Below are 7,152 nucleotides of genomic sequence, written 5' to 3'. Positions count from 1 at the left end.
GCGGCAGCCCCGGGGAGAGGGGGAGTGCGGTACTGGGCCTGAGGAGGGGAAAGGATGGCGAGCGTATAAAAGTTCAGCTATGCACACAGAGCTTCGGTTTCTGGTTTCTTTTCCTTTCTCCTTTGTAAAAACTTAGCTGCTTTTTAAAACAAAAAGCCTCGAACTAAAATGGCCCTGCTGCCAAACCACTACGCCTGGGGCTGTGGGTGGGGGGGGGGGCAGGGAGGGAGGGAGAGGGATGGGGTCATCTGCACTGCACAAAGGCTCCAGTCACTCCACGGTCACTGTGGACAGGAGGCGGGGACGACATGGGGACGGGGTCGTTTGCTTGCTTGTTTGCTTCGTAGTAAAGCGAGCAGGTCAATGCCACACATCCACAGGGGCAAGCTGGCTGGACACAGAGCTTTCGGGAGTGGAGAAGGGAAGGGAGGTCTCTCGGTCTGGGCCGGGTGGTTGGACGGTGGATCTGGCGAGGTGTCCGAGATGTCTGCGAGTCTGGCTGTGTCCGGGCCCAGCGGCGGCCCTGTCCTCGAGGTGGGGGCGAGGCGTGGCCAAGCACCTTCAGGCCTTGCTCTCCTCCACTTTGACCGGCCCAGGCTTGATTGCTCCGGTTCGCTTCATCTGGGAGGCGGCTGAGGGGGCCTCCTGCAGTTTCAGGCTTCCCAGGCTGGGTTTTTCCTCCACTCCTTGTTTGGCCTGTAAGTCTGCGGTGACGCCACGGAGCCTCCGGAAGGAACATTCTATTTACTGTCCGCAAAGTGGAAGCCCTTCATCTCCATCTGAGAGGACTCTCTGCTGCTGTCAAGGACCGAAGGCTGGGAGCCAGGTGGAAGGATTCTTCGGGGGCCCGACAGAGAGGCTCTGCCATTGGGGCGGCTGGATGGACTGCGGCAGAATCAGGGGCTGCTGCCCAGAGCCGTGCCGTGGCAGGGGGAGCTGGAAGCCCGGCAGCGGCATCGTCAGCTGTGGGAGCTTGGAGTCCGACAACTGGGAGGCGCCCAGGCCAGCAGCCTGACCCAGCTGGCCCTCGTACACCAGAGCTTGGTTTCCACTCATGGGCTGGTAGGGGGAGCCGGACTGGGGCTTCACCATCTCTAAGGGCTGCATGCCTGGGAACGCCGAGTAGGGAGGCTTCAAGGCTGTGCCTCCAGAGAGAATCATGGTGCTGGGCGGTGACAGGCTGGGATGCATGTACACCTGAGATCTGAAGGGCTGCAAGGAGCTGAAGATCTCCTGAGCCTGGGAGGCAGGCAGCCCGCCCCTCAGTCCCAGCTGGGCTGGAGCCTGCAGAGACTTGTGAAGGGAAAGCGGGATCTGCGGGGCCACGGCAGCCTGCTGCTAACTCTGCTGCTGAGGTATGGTCTGGGGAACCAGCGGTGACTGCCTGGAAGAGAAGGTGAAGGCGCGACAGAGGCCACAGGCATGGGCGGCATGGACACCCCACGGAAGGAGCTGTAGCTGACCCCATTGGAGGCTCCCACAGACGATGGGGGTTGGATGCCTGAGCCCGTCCCACTGGGAGAGCTCTGCACCGGCAAACTGGGGGAGTTTTCCCAAGCCTTGCGTGCAGACTCCATCTTCAGGGTGAGGTCCGCGGTGGGGAAGGACATCTGGGAGAGGCCGATGGCCCTCTGCATGTGATGGTCGCGCCGGAGGATGGGAATACTCGGGGCCAAGCCCGCGTTACTGGCCAAGGCATCCTGAAGTTTGACGACCGGATTCCCCGCAGGACCAGAGGCAGAGCCAGGCGGCAAGCTGAAATCAGAGTCTTATGGATTGACTCCAAATTCAATGGGCGGCACCGGCAACACAGAATCCACGGGAAACAGGCTGGACGACGGCCCCCTGCAGCCGGTCGGCCCCCTCCGAGCCCTTTCTGTTCTTCAGAGACCGCTCATTGCCGGTGGGTCCTGGTCTGTGCTCCTTGCTCTGTCCTGACGCTTGTTCTGCATCCTTCGGCTGGGACTGCTTCTGAGCCTGCTCCTTGTGGCCGTCAGCCTTGGGCTCCAGGCCAGGTCCGCTCATGTCCTCCGCTTTCAGGGTGCCCTACGGGGAGCTGCACTGGGAGGAGGTCGCAGACGACTCCCGAGACTCAGCGCTCAGGTCAACGCCGCTGTCCCCCTGGCTGCTCTTAAAACCCTCGGCGGAGCCGGGCTCGGCGCTGCTGAAGGCAGTGGCGGCTTTTGTCCAGGAGTCGTTGGTCGGGGCCTGAACGGGGAGGGCCTGGCTGCTGCTCTCCCAAATGTCGGTGCCCAGGCTACTGCCGGGCACGGTCATGTCACTCTGCTCCAGGCACAAGTTGTTTTGCTTTTTAGCAAACCGGGGAGGAATACGGAGGAAGACCTCGCCCCTTGACAGGCATCTGCACGGCCTGCTCCTTCCTCCTCCTCTCTTCTTCCAGCAGGCGGCGCTGCTTCTTGGTAAGGACCTCGATGCAGCCTTCACCCGCCATGGGGCCCACTTCACTCTCCTCCCCAGGGCTGGACCCGCACTTTTCAATGATGGAATTTCCGTAGCTCAGGTCAAACTGTTTCATGGTCTCTCCCTGTTCACCCGCCCTCTGAACAGCCAGCTTGGCCTCCTTCTCTGCCTTCTCACAGGGGACATCAGGGGCGTCAGAAGTGGCATGGGCTGGTCGCTCCAGCGCGTAGTGGTCGCTCCCACCACCGCCTCCACCAAGAGCTCCAGGCAAGGCCTCGTCTGGGGACCTTTTGGCTTTCAAAGGCGTCCCACTCTGTTGGCTCTCATAACGGGGAGAAGCGTCACCACCACCTGGCCTAACCGACTTCTCCCCAAAACCCCCGGCTCCAGCTTTCCGCCCTGCCTGTCAGCCAGGGGCCTCTGGCTGGAGAAGCTCCTCTTGGCCAGCTCCTTCTTCTCGCCCACAGCAGCCCCGGGCAGGCTGCCGTCCGCCTGGGGGTCGGGTTCAGCCCCTGGGCCCTCGCGCCGCTCCCCCCTCTCGATGAAGTCGCTGCTCTCGGAGGCCGTCTCCCACTCCTCATTGGCGTGATCAGATGAGTTCTGGTATGAGAGCTCGGGGGACCCACTCTTATCCCCGGGGCAGAGCTTGGGCCGGCCTGGCCATGGCCCTGCCGGCAGGTGGGGCTCCTCCTCGGGCCCCCAGAGGCCCAGGGACTCTCGCTCCTGCCGCAGGCGCCGAAAGCGTGGTGGCTTGTCCTGGCAAGGGGGGCGCCTTCTCGGGAACGGCCGGTTCTCTGCGCCTTCTGAGTCGGCCATGTGGTCGTCAGGGAAGAAGGGCCTCTTGTCCTCCAGGCGGCTGTCCTCGAAGGCCCTGGCACCAAAAGAGTCAGAATGTCTGTAGGCATCGGGGACACAGTCCCTGTCTGCGGGTCGCCGGGACCCGCACGCATCTGGGGAGCTGTACTCCTGCCAGGAGGCGCCCAGGCTCTTGCTCGGCCAGTGGGCGGCCTCTTTGGACACGAAGGTTCTCCGCGCATAGCCTCAGCTGCTCAGCCAGGGAGGGAGCACCCGGCCAAAGGCAGGAGGGCCTCGGCTCTTAGCCTCCAGGCTTCTGTGGTCCTCGGAGCACACCTTGCTAGAGCGCCAGGAGTCCCTGAGTCCCCCTTCCTCAGGGAACTGCCCTCCCGCTCCAGGAGGGAGGCTTCGTTCCCCTTCTCTGGGCCTCGCTGCCGCCGCCGCTTGGGAAACTCTTCCTACTCAGAGCCCTCACTGTGGGTCTCGCTGGCGATTCGCCGCCGCGGCTTGGCCCTGGGGAAGTCTTCCGGCTGGCCGAGGTCCCGCAGCCTCCGGCCACGGCCGCTCCTCGGGCCGCGCCGTAGATGCCCGGCGCCCCGAGTACCCCCCACTGCAGAGGCCAGGACCGCCGCCCACGGGCCGCCCTCGGAACGTGAACTCTCCGAAGCCGCGGCCGCGGCCCGGGCCTGCCCTTGGCCCCCAGAGCCTTGCTCCTCGTCAATAAAGATCCAGTTGTTCCTCTTTGTCGGGGGAGTGTCGCTGGACTCCCGGGGCGGTCTGCTCTCCCAGGCCCGGTCGGGCTTCTCATCCTCTTTGCACCTGCCGGCCTGCCCTGGTCCTCCAACGGGGAGGGGGAGGAATTGGCCAGCGCAGGGTCCTTCTCTTCATCCTCATCCTTGTCCGTGGTGCGAACCGGCCCCTTCTCCTTGGCCATGCGGGCACCCTCCTCCCCCAGCTCCTGCTTCACCTTCTCGAGTTCCTTCTCCTTGTCCTCTACCTTGAGGGCTTTCAGCACGGGCTTCTTGATGGACCCGGACCTCCGCGTCCTGCCGGTCTGCTCTGGGTGCTGGCTGCTGGGGCCCTGGGGCTCAGGCGTCCACTCAGGCTGCAGGGGCGACTGATTGTTGGGGCTCCCTTCCTTCTCCCAGGAGGAGACATTAAATGATGGCTCCTCCCGGGGCGCCCCCTTCTCGATGCTGTTGGCTGTGTCGGTGGCCTCTGGTGGGTGGTTAATGTCCCAACTGTTATACTCTGGCTTTTTCTCGGCTGGGGCAAAGTCGGGCTCCAGCGGGGAACACCTGAGGTCTGGGGTGTGACCCCCAGGAGCACCTGCTTCCTGAACATGGTCTTGGGGTGGAAACGAAAGCTCCTGGCCTATTCTTTGAGAAGAGACACAGCTGTCAAAGTCTGCTTGGGCCTTCTTGTCAAAAGCACTCAAGAACTCCTCCCCTCTCTCCTCAAGGAGATCGCGCTGGGCGCCTACGCCCCCTGACATTCCGGGTGAGGCAGAGTAAGAGCTTTCATTCCTGACGTGCATGTCCATGGCCAAAGTGTCTTTGGATTTCGGCTGGGGAAGCGAGTAGCCCTTGCTCTGCAACGCCATGTAACCCTAGGGGCTCCACACGGGGGCTGGGTCGAGGGTGGCCACTTTCCTTTCTTGCAGTGGGGGCACGCAGCTCTGGTCCTCAGAGCGACAGCCAGTCCCCCCAAGGGCATCCTGGGGCATCATGGGCTTCATCAGTCCCGAGGGGTGGAGGGCAGACGGGTAGAAATCCATGGGGGCGCGAGTGGGCGGGATTCGTGGGTCCATGTAGGAAGGCATCATCATCCACCTGGGATCAAAGCCCAGCATCTGGGGATGGTGGGGGTAGAAGGTGCGCTGTGGGTGCGATGGCGGCGGGTACACCGGCTGCCAGTGCTGCATTTTGTACAGCTGCTCCTGCTGCTGCTGGCGCTGGAATCTGGGAGGAAATGACTTCTGGTACTTGCTGAAGTCCTGCGCGGGGGACCCGGCCTCCCTGGCCCCCTCCTCACTGCCGCCGCTCTGGGCCAAGGTGGAGGAGCCGTGGGGGCTTCTTCTGAAAACGTGCTGGGGGCTCCCTGGGCAGAGAACTCAGGAGAGCCTTTGCACACAGCAGGGCCATTCTCCTGTGGGGGCGGCTTCTCAGTGCCTGGAGATCGGGGCACCTCCTTCTCTGCCTGCTTCTGGGCCTCGCCCGCCTTCTGAGCCTGCTTGCACTTCTGATCCAGCTGCTTAAGCTTGGCGGCACAGGCAGCCAGCCTCTCTTCCCGGGCTCGGCGCTCCTCTTCCTCCCGGCGCTTTCGGGCTCGCTCCACAGCCTCGGACATCTCTGACTGCACAAACTTCTGCCTTGGGGCTGGCTTGTCCTCTTTGTCCTCAAGAGACTGTTATCGGAACATGCTGCCAAGCGAGGACTTCTGGTAGTCAGGGCCGGATGCCCAGCTGTGAAGTTTCCTAGAAGTTGGCTGAGGTTCTGGCACTTTCCGGACAACAGGGGTCACTGCTTCGCCCGTCTTTTCCTTCCTCCTGGGGACGCTTGGCATCAGCACTGTCCGCGGAGCTCATGGACAACTGCCGCTGCCGTCTGGGGTCCCAACTGCTCCACTTGGGCCTGCCGTCCTTCCCAAAGTCCTCCTCCTCTTCGTCATCACTGAACTTCAGCTTCTCGGAGTAGTCCACTTCCTCGTGCAGGCCTGCCCAGCCGTCATCGGCGTCGGCGTCCAGGTCATCCAGGCCCTTCAGGTTTTCGGCGTTGATGATGGTGGGCCGTGGGGCCCGGCCCACCAGCTGCCTCAGCGGGCGGATGGGGCGAGTCGTGCCCAGCCTGCTTTCCTTCCCATCTTGGTCATTCATCTGGAACTGTCTAAAAGGAACACGGGGTTCAAGACGGAGCTGGGGAAGGGGAAAAGATCCTCGTTCCTCTGTACCCTGGTTCTCTGATGGCTGCGGTGAACACATAAAAGCAGAAGCATGTCATGGTATGTAGGTGGGTGGTATACATTTCCCACGAACTGTGAAGCCCCTTTGCGGACAGGCTGAGCTGGGCGGAGACAGGGGTCCTTAGAATCGCTGGTGCATGCCAAGGAGGGGGCTCCGTCTCCTGCTCCACTGTGTTGGCTTCTGTAAGCTGGAGACCGGCCTCTGCAAACCCGGCTGCGGCAGCGCCTCCGGCGGCGGAGAGCCCGTCGCACTGGAACTCTTTGGGTCTTGCTGATCCTGCTTTTTGCCCATCCCGTCCCGTCCTTGGGAACTATCACGATGTTGGGGTCCTTTCCTCTGTTTTCAGACTTCAGCCTCGGCAGGTTTGCAGGTGGGGGCATGCGTCGGGCTGTGGCCACTTTCCCGAGACTCTGTAAGCCGCGTCTAGGAATGACTGAGGATCTGACCGCGTCTACTGATTTTCCTTTATACTTATCAAACAGGCTGAGAGTCGAATACTTGCTTTTCCCATCCTTGCCCTTGGTTATTTGCCCCAAACGATCGGACATTGCGATGAAATGTCATCCTGTAAGGACATTTTCTCGGCACCACTCCCGATCTGCCTGGTCTGGGCCCGCGGGCGCGACGGGGCCGGCTGATGGCGGTCGGGCGGCGGTCCGGCGCGGAGGCGGCGGGATGGCGGCGGATTGCGAGGCCGCGGCGTGGCTGCTCGCTCGCTCCCTCCCGGGCTCGCTCGTCGCTCGCTGGCTCGCTGGAGCCTCGGAGCCTGCGTCTGGCCGCTCGCCTCCCTCTCGCACTCGGCTCCCCGCCCCCCGCCTGCCGCCGCCCCCGCCTCCTCCGGCCTCCGCCTCCCGCCGCTGCCCGCAGCGCACCCTCCAGCCTGAGGGGGCTTAGCAAGGGAGGGGGGAGGGAGAGGGATCCCGGGGAGGCTGGGGGGAAGGGCACGGGAGATGGAGCGGTGGGGGGTGCGGGGG

The 7,152-nt window shown here is 63.3% G+C and overlaps 1 pseudogene; it reads right to left on the bottom strand.

The window, feature by feature from the left end:
• Positions 1–525: 525 nt before the first annotated feature.
• LOC122892085 lies at positions 526–6,737 on the bottom strand (annotated as a pseudogene).
• Between the last annotated feature and the right edge of the window lie 415 nt (positions 6,738–7,152).

Source organism: Neovison vison, chromosome 12 (genome assembly GCF_020171115.1).
Source record: "Neovison vison isolate M4711 chromosome 12, ASM_NN_V1, whole genome shotgun sequence".
NCBI classification, from domain to species: domain Eukaryota; kingdom Metazoa; phylum Chordata; class Mammalia; order Carnivora; family Mustelidae; genus Neogale; species Neogale vison.
The sequence above is the reverse complement of the archived record's forward strand: the minus strand, read 5'-3'. Positions and strand labels throughout refer to the sequence as shown.